Consider the following 19,082-nt stretch of genomic DNA (forward strand, 5'->3'; position numbering starts at 1 on the left):
AACAAGAAAAAAATCCATATAGAGATTAGAAATTGTAAATAAATGTTATGTCTGATCTTACATCAACATTTTTCAAAATCTTGACAATTGGACAATTTTCTAGGAACATATATTGGCACAGTCAAAAATACCATGAAAGAACATGAAAAAGTAATCAAAAGTTGATCCCTCTCCCCAAAGGCATCAGGAGACCTGGTTCTGCCACCAGTCTGCTGTGTGACTTGAGCAAAGTGATGTTCCCTCTCTGAGCCTCAGTTAAATGAAAAAAATTCTACCTCTCAAGGTTATTGTGAGGACTAAATGAGCAGATCCATGTGGCACTACCTGCCCCAAGGTGTCATGATCGATTAGCTGGCTACTGAAACCCCACCATGTTCATACAAGTGTAAGGACTGTCCTTCCTATTTTGCAGATGGGAAAAGAAGTACTGAGAGATGAAACCTCACTGACCATGGCTCAAATCAGAGGCCGAGCTGGGAAGGGAATCCAGCCTTCCTGCCCAGGCGGCCAGGAGGGTCCCACCTGTACAATGCAAACCACTGCCTCTGCTAGTTACTCAGGGAAACTGGGCCTGGACCCCTCCTCCATCTCTACCAGGGAGCTTCAGCACCACCCTGGGCATTCAGCATGAGTCTCTTCGGGATGACCTGCTGTCCAATCCAAGGTCAATGCTCCACCCTGAGGTCTGCCCCTGGCCATCTGGAACAGACAGAGTCCAGCCACCTCTGGGTCACAGCTTTCTATAGGGAAATGAGCTATGAATTGGAAAACATTTTTAAATGCCTTGATTCATCATCTCCAGACATTTGATCTTTTAATGGGCTGTAAATGGCTTCCCCAAATTAAAATCTGGCCAAAAACAACGAAGAAGGCAGGCAGAGACAAGGAAAGAGGGCTCCGGGCCTTTTCAGATGGAATTCTAAACCCCATTCATCTCCAGGCACCCGCTGTTCCAGGGAATCTCGGTGTCAGGCACTCTGCTCCCATATGGGGTCCCCCTTAGGATCCCCGTCTCCTGAGTATCATATCTGTGTCTCCTGTTTTGTGGGTGGCATCACACCACCGCCCACCACCACCCCAACCCCTGACCATGGTGGTGCACAGTGATGGGTGAACAAGGCTGTAAGGGCTACGGGATGACTCCGCCCACAGACAGGCTTGGCAGGAGAAGTACATCCCTTCTGTGACCCTGCTGGAAGGACTGGCCCAGGGGCAGAGATTTTGGGAGTGGCAGGGCTGGTCTTCAAACTGCCTAAGAAGTAAGGGTGGCCTCAGCAGCCTTCATCAGGATGGGGCAGGACTGGTTTTATTTGGGGGCATCATCTCAGCGACATCCCTTCATCATCTCCCCCCCCCCCTCCTCAGCTGAGCTCTCGTGGAGAGTCCAGGATGGGAAACTCACTCCCAGCCTTGGGGACGGATCTGCTCCCCTCCAGGTCCGTTTCCTTATGAGGAGAGGCCCGCTCCCTGATGGGGAAGAGCAACTGACTTGGCCCTGCTCCACCAGGCCCGGGGGCTGCTCCTACAGCAGCTTTTGCCATGCTACGTGTCTGGCTCTGTGGCTTGGCCAAGCCGTGAAATCCTTAATTTAGGGTCCTTTGGGAAAACAAGTGCTAAGTGCTTTCAGGAAATCATGTCATGATGGAATGGAGGGGTCTTCAGGGCACCGCCAGCCCGTGCCCACCTCTGAACATAACTAAGCAACCCATCTATTTCAGCCGGGGGATGCCACCACATCAGCCCTTCTCCCCTTAACCCTGGGATCCCCTCCCGCACCGGCCCATGAGCCCCAGTTCTATCTGAGCTTTGCTTTGGGACCTGATCTCACCTTCCCCTCCACCCCCAGGACCCTGAGCCTGAACCAAGCCTGAGGGCTTTGACAGTGATCTCCCTCCCCACGAGGACCACCCAGTCTGCCCCCATGTCACTGTCCCATGCTCTGCTCCACCCCAATGTGGCATCACCTCAAAGCTTCCTCTTGAACCCCAACATATGTGCCCCACTTGCACGGACACACATCCTCATAGCCCATGGAACACCTCAGGACACACCATTTCAATCCATCCACTACGGAGACCATCGCTATCCAACCCCTTCTCGTTCCATCTTGGTGACCAGCACCACTAAGTTCCCGGTCCCCTGACCCAGAACCCCCAGGGGCAAATCGCCACAGAACCCACATTTTCCCTCCCTTACTCTCCACAGCTGATCAGCCCCCACGTCAGGCAAGTTCTGCCTGCATCCCAGCCCTGGTCCCGTAGTCCTGATTCCCACAGCCAGGCCCCTGCTGGTAGGCCAGCATCCGCCCTGTTTCCCTGCAGTCTCCTCGAGGTGCCACCAGAGGGCGCTCCCTAAACCACAAATCTGGCCCTGTCACCTGGCCTCTGGAAACCCTTTCCTAGCTCCCCATCCTCCACGGTTCCCACCCACCTCCCCGTTGTCACCTCCCACCACGCTCCATCTTGCCATTTACCCTGTCACTTTGTCCTCCCTGGCATGCCATCCCCCCTTCTTTCACTCAGCCAACTCTTACCCTACCCGTCTCCATTCAGGCTCTGTCCCCTCCTGGAAGCCCTCCCTGACCCCCTGACCCCCTGCCCTCCCTGTATGCCTCTATCTTAACCCTCATCACACCTGAAGACCACAAGCTCCGGAGGACAGCAGGCTCAGGGCAGGCCCCATAAAGGTGTGCTCATCTGACCCCAAGCCCCGCATCCCAGAGGAACCTTTTCCCATCCACATTCACTCACTCTCTTACCAAAAACTGCTTCTCGGGCTCAGCACCGTGGGGTTTGCTCCTGTGGCTGCAGCCACCCACCTCAAGGTTGGGGGTGTCCTGTGTCAGGCCCCTCTCCACCTGGCCCTCACTGTTCTATTACCTGACCACACCTGCCTGACCCCTACAGAGGCCAATTCCAGGGGGGATGCCTGCCAGCTTGGCTCAAGAAACTCTGTGAGAACTGAGGTTTGCAACCTAAAGGCCATGGCCAAGTGGATAGGCAATTCGGATGACGCTGAGGCCACACCCATGACAAAGAGCCCACAGGGCCTGGGCTGGTCCCCTGAGAGATGCAGGCAGAGGAGCCAGCCCCCAGCCCCTTCCAGGGACGGGAAGAACAACTCTGGCGCAAATAGAATCAGCCTGCCAAGACCTTTACCATACAGAGACCCTCTTCTGCGGGCAGAGTTAGGCCCGGTACCCCAAGACCCGTTTCATGGTTGGCAAAGCAGTTTCACATACTGTTATAGGCTGAATTGTGTCCCCCTCACACACAAATTCATACATTGAAGCCCTAACCCCAATTACCTCAAAATCTGACTGTATTTGGAGATAGGGTCTTTTTTTTTAAGAGATAATTACATTAAAGTGAGGACCTTAGGGTGGGTTCTAAACCAATAGGACTGGTGTCATAAGAAGAGGAAGTTTGGATTCGAATGTGAACACAGGGAGAAGGTGGCCACCTGAGAGGCCTCAGGAGAAAGCACCCCTGTCAGTACCTTGATCTTGGACTTCCAGCCTCCAGAACTTTAAGGAAATTAACTTCTGTTGTTTCAGCTGCCCCCTGTGTGGTACTTTGTTATGGCTGCCCTAGTCAACTCACACACATACGTGACCTTGTTTAATCTTCTCAACAAGTGTCAGGTAGGAATTCTACAAAGAAGGAACCCCAGACTGCAGGGGAGACTCGAGGTCACACAGTGATAAGTGATCAGTTTAGGTTCTTTTCTTTTTTTTTTTTTTGAATTGAAGTATAACTGACCTACAACACTATGTTAGTTCCAGGTGTACAACATAGTGGTTCAATATTTCTATACATCACAAAATGATCACCACGATAAGTCTAGTTACCATCTGTCACCATACAAAGTTTTTACGATATCATTGACTATATTCCCCATACTGTACATTTTATCCCTGAGATTCGTTTATCTTGTAGCTGGAAGTTTATGCCTTTTATCTTAGGTCTTGAAGATCAGCCTTCTAATTCCAAAACCCAGGCTGTATCCACCTTGCCAGTGAGGACAGCAGAGAGTTAGACAGCAAATACAGCATCCCCTGGCAGGCCCTTACGAGCCGTGTCCCTCAGGGGACCACCTCACATGCAAAACAGCAAGCAGAGGGGACGGCCCCCACCTCATGCGTGAAACCACTGGGACAACTGTTGAGGGCAGTTCAGGCCACAGCAGGGCTCATAGGGTGGGCTCCGAGCCGGTCCTGTTCCCTGCCCCCTCCTCCCTGCGGTTACCTAAGTCAGACCTCCATTCAGCCTCACACAATCCTGGGTGGTCAGAACGGCTGTTATGCCAGTTTTCCAGGTAAGGAAACCGAGGCACATCCAAGGCCACCCAACAAGTCAACAGACAACCCAGATTTGAGCCGAGCCCTTAGCCACCTGGCTACCCTGCCGAATTGACTTAGAGCTCACCCTGAGTGCGTGGGTCTTGGCATACGGCGGTCTGTCTACCTGGGGCCATGCTGCCAGGAGAGGGCCGTGCCACAGACCATGATGAAGGCAGCAGGGCTGCTGAGAGAAACTGCGGAAGACCAGGAGCTGGCAGATGCAGGGCCTGGGTCTTGGGAGGGGGTCAGGATCCAAGCTAGATCTCCCCAGCCCAGAGCAAGGAGCCAAATCTAACAAGATGAAACATGACCAGGCAAATGTGGAGTCCTGCACTGCAGCCCCAAAACCCAGCAGACAAGCCCCAGATGGGGCGCAGTGGTTCTCGCCAACAATAAGTTCACTGTGACTCAGAGGTGTGTGCAGCCTCCAGAAAGCAAAGGCAATCTCAGGCCGTCTTAATAGCAGAATAACGTCGAGAACATCCCTGCTCGCCTCTGCACTGGCCCACAGATGGTGGACCCTGGGCTGTGCCACCCAGATCCCCCTCGATGAAGGGTCTTTAGACCTCAGCTGCCCAGAACCACCTCGCCCAAGGCTCGGCTCTTCCTGGGGCCCCGTCCAGTGTCCGGTCCCTGCACAAGATGAAAGGCTCAGTCATATGGACCTCAGGACAACTCGAAGGGCCACTGTAGGTGCAGGGCCCCCGGGAGGTCAATGGTAGTTGTCACTAGGTCCACATCAAAGCTCAACTTCTCCTTTTAACTCCTGCTTCTGCCCCTCCCTTCCACGGGCATCAATCTTAAGAGGCGCCCCCCATACACGTCCTCCCTCTTGGACCGCATCTCGGAATCTGCTTCCTGGAGACTCCACCTGGTGTCTGCCATGAGCCCCAACAGGAAAAGGAACAAACTGAGAGCCAGCGCGCTGGGAGGAGAGGGCTGCGATCGCTGTCCTCCGAGCAGGAGACACCAGGGCTGGGAGGAGGGGAAGGTTGGCCTGCAGAGCAATGAGTGTCCATGGGAGGAGGACAGGTCAGAAGCCCAAGATTTGGTGACGTGGAGGGGAAGGCCCCATGCCCCTCGGGTCCACACCTGCCCTCTCCAGCAGCAGAGGCCTGTCGACAATGCAGCGTTCAGATATACTGAGTAGAAATAAGCTGAGGGCCCTGGTGGCGGGAGGCAGCTCTGGGAGGCCAGCTTTCCCCCCCCACCCCGCCAAGATAAGTGCAGGGGAGCTAGACAACACTTGCTTGTGGGGCCGCAGAGGGCCTGGAGTCGGGTCAGAACACGACATCCACCAGAAGGCAGACTTCCACTCAGGCTGGGGAGGTACCTGCTTCCGGAGGGTGGGCCGTGGGTGCAATGAGCTGCCTGCACGTTTGTAGTGGGCGCCCCGTCCTGGGAGGCGAATGGGGAGCAGAGGCAGGACACCCACTCGGTGGATGGAGGGTGAAGATACACAGTTCACCCTCAAAGAGCATGGAGACTCCCCCTATTGGAAAAGAGGAGGTAAGACATGGAAGATTTTTGGGTTCTTTTGGCTGCGCTGTGCGGCTTGCGGGATCTTAGTTCCCCAACTAGGGATCGAACCCAGGCCGCCGCAGTGAAAGCGCCGAGTCCTAACCACCGGACCGCTAGGGAATTCCCAAGACTCGGAAGATTTTTAAATGAGAGGGGAACCCGGTCAGTGGGGTTCCAGGAGGACCCTCTGATGGCAGGGGGGAGGGCAGAGGCTGAGCCCATTTGGGATAAACGGACACAGACCATGAAGGGACCAGCCGAGGCCCTGCGGAAGCCCCCTGAAATGGTCTTTACCACCTGGATCCAAACGGGGCCAACGCATGGACCACTACGCGGTGTCTCCCAACAAAGTAAGCGTCTCTACGGCTGACGTTGCTCTCCATCTCTCATCTCTCATCCACCTAAACCACTGTCGGGAGTTAGGGTTTTGTTTATGTAAGGATAACTGGCTGTATGTTACACTAAGGCCTGATGGGTTTTCAGGGCACAAAAACCAGTAGGAGTGTTTGGATAAGCAGATCAATTTGCCTGTATCTCCTGACAGTCGTTTTTACTGGAACGGTACGTTTCAAGGCAACACTGGGGAGGAATTTAAGTACATTTAAGGTCACTGACTTTTAGAGGTACAGGATGTTGATCCGAAAGCCCCGCGGCAACTGACCAAACGTTTCTGTAAAAAAGGAGGGCGATGGCACAGACTCCAGGGTCCCGCAAGCACGGAGGCTTGGAGGGCAAATGCAGATTTGCGTGTCTGGGGGGCTGGAGAGCCGGCAGGCCCCGGGGAGCATGGCTGTGCCATAGGCAGCCTCTGGGCTTCCTCCCACTTCATTATTGTCTGCATTCATCCTCTAGCACCTTCCACAGCGGAGAATTCCTGAGGCCTCCCCCACCTGAGAGGAGGCTGGAAAGAACCCAGCACAGAACATCAGCTACTTAGGGGTTGAATTTCCCATTCAGAGGAGGGCAGCTAAGGGAGTATATGATTTGGCCGAACAGACCATGTGGTTTTGAGCATTTTGCCACAAGTTGTGAGAAGATGGGGCCAAATGCGTTGCATGGGGTCAGCGTTCCTGCCCACGTTTAGGGGGACCACGTGCTGAGATGCTCTCTGGCAAAGCAGACTCCATGACCAGCACTTTTCACGAGAACCCCTGAACCTGGCACATCGTAAGTGCTCAGTAAACGTTACTCTTATTCCTGCTTTAGCTTCCAACTTCCTTCAAGTGGATAGGGTCCCCTTCCTTACTCAGCATCACCTGGAAACCTGTTACACATGCAAATTCCTGGGGCCCGTCCTCACAGAATCTGAGTCATTAGGTGGTTTTGAGAGATGGTGCACTTGAGAAAGACCATGAAGGACCGTGTCTTTGAGAAAGACACTGCCAGATCCTGTCCTGATCTTGGACACAAGAAAGCTCCGCTTTCCGCAGAGGTCACTCACTGACCAAATGCATCCTGGTGCCCCAGTGGACACCGAGGACCGTTGGCAGGTCCAGAACAAATGCGCAGCACCTTGCTGACTCATTGCGGGGATGAGTAACGTTTACTGAGCGCTTACGTTGATTGTACTTCATAATGGAAATATAATCATGATCCTGAACTAGCTCTACCTTTTCTGGGACAAAGGAAGACTTTGCTCTTTACCCAATGGTATCTGCATTTTTTTTCTCCACTAGATGATGGACAGTTTCAGAGACTATATCTGGGTCTGTGAGGGTCAGACTGCTCTGGCTTGACCAGCTCCTTGGTTTGGGGTTTTAGGATCCTTGGGATGTAAATGTTTCACTTCCATAAACATCAGCATAGCATGTGCCCCAAGACTCCTACTGTTGACTGCCAACCAAGGCGCTGGCTCTGCATGGCGGGGCCAAGGGGCCATCACTCGCCGATTTGCACAAATGTCCGTGGAGCCCCTGCCTCATGCAAGGCCGCTGACTAGCTGTGTGACCCCACACACTATGGGATGTGGAAAGTGCCCAGGATGTGGGTGGCTCAGGAGAGCTGGGCTCCAGTCCTGGCTCTGCTCTGCCTAGCTGAACGGGCTTCATGGCACCTGAGCCTCTGTGGCCTCCTCTATAAAATGGGAATAATAACATGCAGCCTGGGATCCACAAAAATAAATGAATGTGTAAGCAGTTTGTCACTTGTAAAGGAACATCAGTGGTAGTGACTGCCATGGTTACTGCTGCCAACAGTTACGGCCAAAGGCCATACAGCAGACTGCTGCGCAGGGAGGTGCAAACTACTGGAACATTTCCCTGAGGGCCCAGCCCCTTGGAACTCAGAATGCCCATCTCTGAGAATCTCTGCTGCAACATTCAGGGAAAGGAACGGTGCCCCGTGAGGGAGGGGACACATGGAAAGGTCACCACTCCTAAGCTCCCACCACTGCAGATGTGCTAGAAAATTCTCTTGCTTGGTGAAGCAGTCGGAATGTTGTTTAGGTGTATTTTCCAGACAGCATCTCACTATGGACTTGGATGGAGGATTACAAAAGCTTTGTACCACAAGAGGTTTTGCAAAGATCATCTTGTCCCAACCCCCTCTCTTTACAGGTGAGAAAAGAAGGGAAGGACCCAAGGTGGATGGCAAGCTGGTGGCAGAGTCGGGGACGAAAGCCAGGACTCCTGTTTTTAATTTTCTCCCCTCCTTCTGCAATCAGCGGGGAGAGTGGTTCCCAGTGTTCACTTGAGGAAAAAAAAACTGATAAGAATCTGAGGAATGTGACGGCTGAAAGGGACTGACTGTGGAATTTGGCATTTGATACCCGCCGAGGATCGCACACAATTACGACCAAGCGAGTCTCCTGTGAGCAGAACACCTTCTGGACCTGCATCCGTTTCCAAAGGAAAGGGGTTCCGGCTCTAAACACCAGACCCAGCTGGGTGGCCCATGACACCCAAGAAACCCACAGCTGTCGGAGTCTCTAAGGAATGCCTCAGTTCCCCTGCAAAGGGCAAAATCCAGGAGAATGAATGCAGTGTTCCGAATTACACCCTGCCGTTTGTGAAGTCTGCCTTTTCTTTGGGGTCACCACTTCTCGAATCTGCCTTTGCTTCTTACCTCTTAGAGGTGTCTTGCTATCAGCACTAATCATTGATGGCTCATCAACCCCTCCAGCAGGTAGCCGGCAAACATGGGTAAACACCAGTGGATCCTGCCCTTTCCATCTGAGGTCAGCCAGTGGGTTCCAGGGGTCTTCCTCACAAGAGCTTCCAGAGCTCTGGATTGGGGGGGGGGGGGGGGGTCCAGCCGCAGGAATTGCTGTGTGACTTTGTACAGGCCCCATCCCTCTCTGGGCCTCTGCCTCCTCCTCAGGCAGCAGATGGAACCCACAGGCAGCATCAGAGCTGGGGGACTATTACAGAGGCCATCACCCCCACCTCGGCAGAAGGGCCCGAGCAACACTGCCTCTCGCCCAGAAGCCAGAACAGTTGGGGAACCGGACTGGCCGAGCAAGGTACCACGTCCTCCAGCCGGCCAGGGCCAGGCTTCTACCACCCACAGGACTGGCGGTGTCAGGGAAAGCCTTAGCCCTACATCCTTTCCAGGCAGGTAGTTCTGCAAACACCTGGGTCTCCAAAATCATCCCCCAGCCAGGGGCTCGGAGAGAATTTCCAGCAAAGCAGAGCCACCCGTGTGGGGCTCGTCAGGCACAGATGTGAGCGGTTGTCCACGTCCCCCGTCTAACTGCGGCTTCCAGAGCAAAGACACTCGAGCTCCTCATGGTGGTTCTAAGCCATTCGGTCCATTAACTTTTTTTTTTAGTATATAAATTTGTTTATTTATTTTTGGCTGCATTGGGTCTCCATTGCTGCGCACGGGTTTTCTCTGGTTGCGGTGAGCAGGGGCTACTCTTTTGTTGCGGTGCACGGGCTTCTCATTGCAGTGGCTTCTCTTGTTGTGGAGCACGGGCTCTAGGCGTGCAGGCTTCAGTAGTTGTGGCACTCACGCTCAGTAGTTCTGGCTCGCGGGCTCTAGCGCGCAGGCTCAGTAGTTGTGGCGCACGGGCTTAGTTGCTCCACAGCATGTGGGATCTTCCCGGACCAGGGCTCGAACCCGTGTCCCCTGCATTGGCGGGCAGATTCTTAACCACTGCGCCACCAGGGAAGTCCCCGTCCATTAACTTTTATTAAGCCCTCTCTAGGCACCAGCCCCTGACATGGTCATTGGCTGACAGAGCAGGAAGGAGACCTGTGATCTGGGGGAAGGACACAGACGATGCGAAGGACCACAGAAATAGGAGGCAGGTGATGAGAACAGGCCAGGACCTGGGATGCTGGGGGAGCCCTGAGGAGGAGATGCCTGGCTCTGCCGGGGAGGGATGGTAAGGTCAAACCACCCCGGCCCTGCCCCACTGCCCAGGGACTCTGATCCCCCAGAGCCACGTCCTGCCTGGGCAGGGCCCTCCATGCCGGTGGCAGCTCAGTCTTCCCTGGTCCCCCACCAAGATGCTCTGCTGTCCCCCCCTCCCCTCCTCTCCTTTCCCCCCACCTGCAGGCCGCCCAGCTCCCAATCCACTGGGAACGCTGAGCCCTCAGGCGCACACTCCCTTGGCTTCTTCCCCAGCCTCCTCCAGGCTTACCAGGGCTGAGTTCTCCCCCTCGCACTCACCTGGAAGCAGGTGGCCTCTCTGCCTCTCAGCTCACCTGGGATCAGGAGGCCATGCCAGCTGTCCCCCCACCTCCCAACCCCTATATATTCCCTGCTTTCATGTCCCTTCTCCACTGGATCTTACTCCAGTGACCTGCATGCTCCAGGCTCTCGCACCAGATCCTGGTCCCCACGCCCAGGGTTCGTCCTTCTCTCTCCTCCTCTTCTTCGGGGTCGCGGTTCTCGAAAGAGGAGTCCACACGCCCGCGTCTCAGTCCCCGTCTCCCAAATCTCCGCTCCTGGCTCTCCGAACCCTGTCAGCTCCTCCCCTTCCTCCTCCCTCTCTGAGCCTCATCTAGATGTCGGGGTACCGCAGATCCCATGAATCCTCCCCCGTCTCCCTCTGTGCCCGCCTGGAGGGAGCTCGTCCACTTCAGACCTCTACCGGGAAGGCCCCCGGTCATCTTCTCCAGGACGTCCGGGCACTGCACCCTCCCCAGGCTCAGATGCAAACCCAGCATCACACCAAACCGACTTCCCTTCCCCACACCCCGGCCCTTCGTCCAGCAAACAGCGCCATTCCCCAGCATCTCGGCCCCCTCGCCTGCACCAGGGCTTTATGCCGTCTCCTCAGCACCCACTGGGCTGCTGCATCACCCTCTCACTCCTGCTGCCACTGGTCCAGGCCTCCCAGGCCCCTCCCAGGACGCACACAATTCCGGGCGGAGGGGAAGGACCCCCAGCACCAGCCTGACTCCGAGCCGGGGCTGAGGAACGTTCACGAGGAGGATGGTCACTTGCAAAAGCTTGAAAGCGCTAGAATTGCCAGAGAAGCGGTATGCGGCTGGAGTGGCCTCGGGGTTCCAGCCTTGGCCTGAGGCCGGGGGAGGCCTCAGAACAATTTGTAAGCAAGGGCAGGACGTGAACACAGCTAAGTTCCAGAAGGTTTTCTCCTGAGCCCCTGTGTGCACGACCCCAGGGCTGAGACCCCACCCGAAGGCTGCAGCCTCCAGAGAAGCCTCGTCCAGTGTAATTCCTCAGCCCCACTTTGTTCTCCGCTGTGACTGAAGGCAGATGTCCCCCTGCTCGGGCAGCCCACCTTCCCCTCACCTTTCCCCTCTCATCTGGCGGCTTTGCCCCAGTCCTCCAGGCACCACAGGGCCGGCCACAAGAAAGACACAAAATCACCGGAGAAGAATTGCCCCTCTCCCCTGGCATCCGGCAGAGAGACGCACTTTCAAGTTCTTGGTTTGTTTCTGCAGTGCCATTGTCTCTCCAGTCCCGCTGATGAAAGGGCTTTCCTCTCAGGAATGCCCGCAGACAGGTGATTCCGACAGAGCAACTCAGGAGGGCCCTTCCATCTGCACCTCATCCATCCCAGGAGCGCGGCCGCCAGGACCAGACCGGCTAATGCGCTCCTATTTGTGGGTTTTGCCATGGGATCAAGACAGAAAATTAAATCCATCACAAGCTGCAGGATGCTGTGAACCAGGCCTCCCAACGGTTGTTCACACAAGAAAAAGTTGAAAACTAATGACTTGCAGTTTTCCTGCTAGAAAGGTTTCTTTTAATCAGGCCTGTGGTGGGATTGCTGAGCTTTTGGTTAGAATTCCTCTGGATAAGGGTTTCTCCCCTCCAGAAGAGACCTCACAACAGTGAGGCCTGGAAACCCGCTTTTTTTAGTTTTCTAAACCATTTTATTGAGGTATGATTGACGTACAAAAAGCTGCACATATTTAATGGATACAACTTGATGAATTCAGAGGTAAGTATACGCTAGGGAAACGATCACTACAGTCTATGCCACAGACATATCCATTACCTCCAAAAGTTTCCTCCTGCCCTATTTATTATCATTATTATTATTACTATTATTTTGTGGTAAGAACACTTAACACAAGATCTACCCTCTTGGCAAATTTTTAAACACACACTACAGCATTGTTAACTACACAGCATTTCTAGAACTTACTCATCTTTGTAGCCTTTGACTAGTACCTCCCCATTGCCCCTCCTCCCACCATTCCACTCTCTGCTTCTATAAATTTGCTTCTATAATATTTTAGGTCCCTCCTATAAGTGGTCTCATGCAGTATTTGTCCATCGGCATCTGGCCTATTCCATTTAGTATTCTGTCTTCCAGTTCCATCCATGTTGTCACAAATGGCAGGATTTTCTTCTTTTTAAAGGCTGAATAATATTCCACTGCACATCAATACCACATGTTCTTTATCCATTCATCCGTTGATGGGCAGAAACCTGCTTTAGGTGACAGAAAGTTCCAGCAACAGCCCAGAAGAGCGTAAGGTCTCCTGCTTTCTGATCCCCAGAGCCTTGGAGTCAGGACGTGGGTGCTGTGACCATTCTCCAGATGAAAAGACTGTGGTTCAGAGTGGGGACATGGTGTGTTGGTGTGCTAGGGCTGCTGTGACAAATTACCATCAACTTAGCAATGTAAAATGATATATATTTATTATCTTACAGCTCTGGAGGCCAGAAGTCCAAAATCAGTCTCACTGAGCTAGAGTCAAGGTGTCAGCGGGGCTGACATCCGTGGGGCTGGTTCCCTCTGGAGGCTCTAGGGGAGAATCTGTCCCGAGTCTTTTCCAGCTTCTGGAGGCTGCCGGCAGTTCTTGGCTCAAGGCCGCTTCCTCACATCACTCTGACCTCTTAATTCCGTCGTCACATCTGCCCTCCTGCCTCCCTCTTAGAAGGGCGCTGATTAGCTTGTGCTCACCTGGAATCTAGGAACATCTTCCACCTCAACAGCGTTCATTTAGTCACATCTGCAAAGTCGCTTTTATCACGTAAGGTAACATATTCACAGGCTCTGGAGAGTAGAATGTGGACATCTTTGGGGGCTTTTATTCCACCTCCTACACAGGGTTGGCCCCAGGCCACACAGCTGAGCGGTGGCCACACCAGGCCTGTGGAGGGAGGTGCAGTTCAGACAAGTGGGAACTGGGTCACAGACCTTTGCCACATTTTCGGGGTTCCCAGATGTGACCATAAGCCTGGTTTTGGGAAACTTGGTCCCTAGTTAATACAGAAGGCGTGCAGTACAAAACAACAGATATGAAAAGAAAGGAACTATTGGAAGGTGCCTACAGACAGGACGCAGGGGCTGGGTGCGGATGGCTCAAAAGGGCCAGACCCGCTGCCCTCGCGGCACCTCTGCTCCTGCTGTTTCCACCAAGCTGGAGAACCCTCCCACCTCAGCACCCACCTCCCACATCCCAGCTCTGCTGTGAAGCCCAGAGTGACTTCTCCCTCCCTGGGCCTCAGTTTCCCTGCCTAGAAAATGGGGATAATACCAGCACCTAACCTGTGGGGTCATTGTAAGGAATGAGTCAATATACGAAACACAGGAAGAAGACCGCCTGGCACAGAATAAGCACAAATGAAGTGTTTGCCATTGTAATTAGGCATCGAGGATGTTCCAGGGACTTCAGTGAGCAGGACAGACCCTGTCTCTAAGCTCTAAGGCCTCTGGAACTGGGTCCAAATGCAGAGATCGCTCCCTCCCCCAGAGAGCCTTGGAGAAGACGAAGACTCTCTTTTCCGCCTGAGGTCTCCTGGGTCCAGCTGTCACTCAACCAGATCTGTGCCGACACACACCCAGGGTACACAGGAACTGGGGGGTGGGTCACGGCCCCTGCCCGGGATGAATTCACAGCCCAGACTAAGTCAGGCCTTCAGGAAGGTAAACAACAACCAGAATCCACAGCAGGCTCCAGCACTTCCAGCAAAAAGGGGGTGACCCCCCCCACACACACACACATTCCCACGTGTGCTTGTGTGCAAGCAAACTCCCGAGACTGGAGAAACTCCCCTCTTGTACTGGAACCGGACCCCCGGCGAGGCAAACAAGCCTCTTTTCTTCGCCATCTGCTCCGGCTCTGAAGGCTGGGGCCCTCCCTATTCCCCTTTCCTTCCGCTTCCCCATCCCCCAGGCATCCGCCAGGCAGCGCTGACCTCGCACAGAAGGCTTTGGTTAGCAGGTCAGGCTGGGGAGGCAGGGTGGGGGCAAAGGGCACAGGCCAAAGAGGAGACCTACAGAAGGGGGATGCTCTTTGGAGGGAATCCTGGAGCCACAGGGGAGGAGAAAGGGGAGCGGAGCTCTGGGGGTGTGTGGGAGGCCCCAGCTGGCCAGGCCCTTTCCCACCCCTCCGCCCAAGGCCCTCTGCAGCGGGCCCTCAGCTTCCCAGCCCCAGAGAAGGAGTTCCCAATTCCTAAGATCTCACCAGATATTTACATTGAGGCTGCCTCAAGGAATTTTCTGGAAAACTCCTTCTCCGCCCACTCCCACTTCAAAGGAAAAAGCAAGACCCCTAAAGCTGGTGGCCTCTGTGGCTTCTTTAAAGTGGCTTCTGGAAAGCTGATCTGGTGGGAACAAAGCACAGAAGAAGACTTTACTCCAGGACCCCTCGGAATTATAGACCTGCCCCGGAGGAGAGGTGAGGCCAGTGCCTCAGTTTCCCGGAAGATGGCGGGCCAGGAGTTCACTTGTGTGTTCACTTATTTGTCCCTTGCTTTTGTCCCCGGTTGTTTGTACCTGTGACTGGGCTGAGGTTTGAGTCTTTGCTCCCAGTGGGTGTCTGACCCATATTAGCCCCTGCAAAGTTGACTTTGCCTCAGTCAACTCCATAGTTCCTGGCACTCACAGGCCCACCTGGAGTGTTTGAGTGTGAATTCCCTACAGGCAATTTTCTCTGTGGCCTTTGGAGAAAGGCTCTGGTTCTTATCTTCCCCAGATGGTCCCTCTTCCCCTCCCCCACCCAAGGCCCTTATCTTGTGCATAAAATCCTTCCTGGTTCAGCACAACTAATGATGCTGGTTAAAATATCAAAAATACATATTACTGAGTGCATGGCTAAGTTGGAGAGAAAGGAAAGGAATTTGTAAGAGGCCAGAAACTAATAAAAGGTATGAATTCAGAGGGATAAGCTCGCATTGCTGGGTTTATGGATCCCTGGCAGTCTAGCCTGAGGATGATGGGAAGTAGGTGGGAGACCCTGGTGTAAAGCCCCGTGGACAAGGCAGGCAGGAGAAATATATAAATATCTCAGCCTTGGCTCTTGGGTAGAACACCTAACCTTAAGCCTCGTAAACATGCCACCTTTTCTCAGAAAGCTACTGGAGGATGTGTTCCATCACAATGAGGGAGCAAACCAAAAGGAGTGGATATGAACTGTAGGAAAGAGGGTGCCCAATACAGGGAGGAAGCTTGGGGCAAAGGAAATCCCCAGGTTGTTGGTGAAAAGCAATCCCAATATTGTAGGTTTCTACCTGCCCAGATCGCAGCAGATCAGAGGTTCAAGGAGCAACTGCTGGAAGAAGATGAAAGTAATGGAATACCTCATGCAGAGTCAGGAGGAAATCTGCACAACTGGGAGAGAGTTTGGAGATGAATTAATAAAAACACATAAAAACTAAGTGAACAAAAACAAGAAGGGTCAAAAATGTGTTCAGGAAAAGCCATCGTAGTACACTACATGGCTCAGCTGTCACTTGGCATAGAATGTAAGACCTGAGTATTGTGCTAACTAGAATTGTGACATAAAGTGTCTTGGGAAAATGGGGGCCCAGGAAATGTGTGTGAAGGGGAGGGCAGCGTGTGGAAGATGCCCCACTCTCATCTTTCATAGTGGAAAATTGATACCTAATGCCCGAAACAGAAAAATCAAGTTGTAGCAATGTAACTACGTATCTTAGAGATGTGGGTGCAAATACTAAAAATTTGAAAAGTTAAAAGAGTTGGAGTGGTTGTCTCCAGAGAACATGAGAAAGGAAGTGGATGATGGAGGGCTGTTGTTTTTCATTTTAAGCCTTGTAGAACTATTTGGTTCTTGAAACTATGTACATATGCAACTTTCATAAAAATTTACAAGGCTTCCCTGGTGGCGCAGTGGTTGGGAGTCTGCCTGGTAATGCGGGGGATGCGGGATCGAGCCCTGGTCTGGGAGGATCCCACATGCCGCGGAGCAACTGGGCCCGTGAGCCACAATTGCTGAGCCTGCGCGTCTGGAGCCTGTGCTCCTCAACAGGAGAGGCCGCGATAGTGGGAGGCCCGCGCACCGCGACGAAGAGTGGCCCCCGCTTGCCACAACTGGAGAAAGCCCTTGCGCAGAAACGAAGACCCAACACAGCCAAAAATAAATAAATAAATGAATTTTTTTTAAAAATAAATAAATAAAATAAAAGTTTACAAATGAAATTAAAAGTTAAAACACATGATCCAAGATGGATAATACCAAGTGCTTTAAAGACTTTTCTTGTTTAATCTTCTCCTCCGGGACTTCCCTGGTGGCACAGTGGTTAAGAATCCACCTGCCAATGCAGGGGTCATGGGTTCGAGCCCTGGTTCAGGAAGATCCCACATGCCACAGAACAACTAAGCCCGTGCGCCACAACTACTGAGCCCGTGTGCCACAACTACTGAGCTTACGTGCCTAGAGCCCTTGCTCTGCAACAAGAGAAGCCACCGCAATGAGAAGCCGGCGCACCGCAATGAAGAGTAGCCCTCACTCGCTGCAACTAGAGAAAGCCCGTGCGCATCAACAAAGACCCAATGCAGCCAAAAATATAATTAATTAATTAATTTAAAAAATAATAATAATTCCTAATGTGATAAATTATATTGTAAATCTTCTCCTCCACTTTTGGGGTAGATATGATGGTTGTCCCCACTTTACAGATGAGGAAATCGAGGCTTGTGGAGAAGAAATGGTTTCTCCTAGGTCACACAGCTGGCAGATGGTAGAGGCAGGACTCAAACTATGAGTCAGACCCTTGGCCACCAAATTATTCTACCCTCAGAAACAAACCCCCAGGCAAGATCACCTCCCCTGTGCTACATTAAGCCTCAGCCTCCACAGGCCTTGAAAGAGGGTGGTGGTGAATTGTGACTGGTGAGATATTCTCCGGAAGGTTTTACCATTTGCCATTTTACCATTTTACCGTTTGCCAAGCTGTACTCATCTCTCTGCTGACTGGTGACATAGCATGAGCCCCTGACTTTATATGGCTGCAAGGCTCTGATGGGCGTCATATCTGGTGGCCCATATCACTCCACTCCAATCCTTCCAGACCTCCAGAGTCTCCTCATGGCCCCCAGGATGAACCATGCTCACCTCAATCCTTGCTTCTGTCTCTCGTTCTCAGAACCCAGGGCCACACCATGCCAGGCCCCCTCCCACCCTCTTGCTGGGCCTTTGCTCACTCCTTTTTCTCAGTCTTCCCCATCTCTGCCTCTTCTTCCTCCAGAGCCACCTCAAATGTCACCCCCTTTGGGAAGCCTCCCCAGCTGTCCTGGGTACCACATTGCTCCTGCCTCTGTTTCCTTGTATCCCTTTGTCCAGACTTTTGTGACTCCAGACCTCCTGTGATAGTTGTTCATTTAGTCTCCTCTATTGGACTTTGAAGACAGTGACCTTCTCTGAACCATTTCTGCACACTCAGCAACCGTTTAACAGTCCCTGCTAAGCCCTGGGCATCTGGAATATCTACATAATGACTGAAGACCGCTTCATTGAGGCTTCCAGGCAAATGTGTTAAAAGGCAGGACCCAAGACTAAATATATTGACTTTCCTCCTTAACAAATCCTGTGTGATCTCAACTGTGCAAAACTATACATATATATATATATAATATATATATATATGCAAGCACATAGCAAAGACCAAAGGAAATATGCCTCTCAAAAATGGAATTATTGGGAAAGGACAGTCTTTTCAACAAAATGTGTTGGGAAACTTGTACACATGTAATAGAATGACGTTGTAATAGAATGACGTTGTAATAGAATGACATTGAACCCTTACCTTACACCATTTACAAAAATTTACTCAAAATGGATCAAAGACTTAAATGTAAGTCCTAAAAGAATAAAACTCCTAGGGCAAAATAGAAAAGAAAATGTAGGGCCAAAGCTTCTTGACACTGGATTTGGCAATGATTTCTTGGATATGACATGAAAAGCACAGGCAACAAAAGAAAATATAGATAAATTGGACTACATCAACATTTAAAACTTTTATGCATCAAAGAACACAGTCAACAGAGTGAAAAGGCAACCCACACAATGGGAGAAAATATTTGCAAATCACATATCTGATGAGGGGTTAATATCCAGAATATATAAAGAACACTGACAATTCAACAACAATAACAACAACAAAAAAAACCTGATTCAAAATTGGGCAAAGGACTTAAATAGACATTTCTCTACAGATGATGAACCAATGGCTAATAAGCACATGAAAAGATGCTAAACATCACTAATCATTGGAGAAATACAAATCAAAACCACCGCTTCACACCCATTAGGATGACTACTATCCAAAAAAATTTACAAAATAACAAGTGTTGGAAAGGATGTGGAGAAATCGGAACCCATTTGCACTGTTAGTGGGAACATAAAATTGTGCAGCCACCATGGGAAACAGTATGATGGTTCCTCAAGAAAGTTAAAAATAGAACTACCATATGACCCAGCAATTCCACTTCTAGGTATCTAGCCAAAAGAACTGAAAGCAGAGACTCAGAGAAATGTGTACACCCATGTCCTTATCAGCATTATTTACAATAGCCAGAAGGTGGAAGAAACCCAAGTGTCCATCAACA

The 19,082-nt window shown here is 52.0% G+C and overlaps 1 protein-coding gene across 4 annotated transcripts in view; it reads right to left on the reverse strand.

The window, feature by feature from the left end:
• Positions 1-19,082, reverse strand: part of COL26A1 (collagen type XXVI alpha 1 chain) — a 172,301-nt gene that overhangs the window by 132,845 nt on the left and 20,374 nt on the right. The window lies entirely within an intron of this gene.

This window comes from Balaenoptera physalus, assembly GCF_965194825.1.
Source record: "Balaenoptera physalus genome assembly, chromosome: 16".
In the NCBI taxonomy this organism is placed as follows: domain Eukaryota; kingdom Metazoa; phylum Chordata; class Mammalia; order Artiodactyla; family Balaenopteridae; genus Balaenoptera; species Balaenoptera physalus.